Source organism: Triticum dicoccoides, chromosome 5B, assembly GCF_002162155.2.
Source record: "Triticum dicoccoides isolate Atlit2015 ecotype Zavitan chromosome 5B, WEW_v2.0, whole genome shotgun sequence".
Taxonomy (NCBI): Eukaryota; Viridiplantae; Streptophyta; class Magnoliopsida; order Poales; family Poaceae; genus Triticum; species Triticum dicoccoides.
This window is the reverse complement of record NC_041389.1, coordinates 154,781,324-154,781,700: the sequence shown is the minus strand read 5'-3', so window position 1 is coordinate 154,781,700 and position 377 is coordinate 154,781,324.

The window sequence follows — 377 nt, the reverse complement described above, 5'->3', positions numbered from 1 at the left end:
CCCTGCCGTCAGAGTTAGGTAGGGTGCATTGTATCCACAGTAGCGGTAGCTGCACCTATCGCATCCTTTTCCATTTTTACCCTTCTAGTCTACGTTGCCACCTGTGGGTGACCCCTTGAGAGTATAAAAGGAGGCCCAAGCGCAACGTAGAAGAGGTTCGGCCAGTTCGGCTCATTCAACACCAGGAACACTCTCACGCTCAGTCCGGCAGCGTCCATCGCTCCTAAGCAAGAATCCAATATACACAAACAAGCAGCAGTAGGGTTTTACGCATCCGTGCGGCCTGAAGCTGGGTAAAATCGCCCGCGTGTACTGCCTCGATCCGCTCTTTGTGCGCTCTCCGCCCCCCACCGAACCGAAAGGGGCTCTGTCCCGAT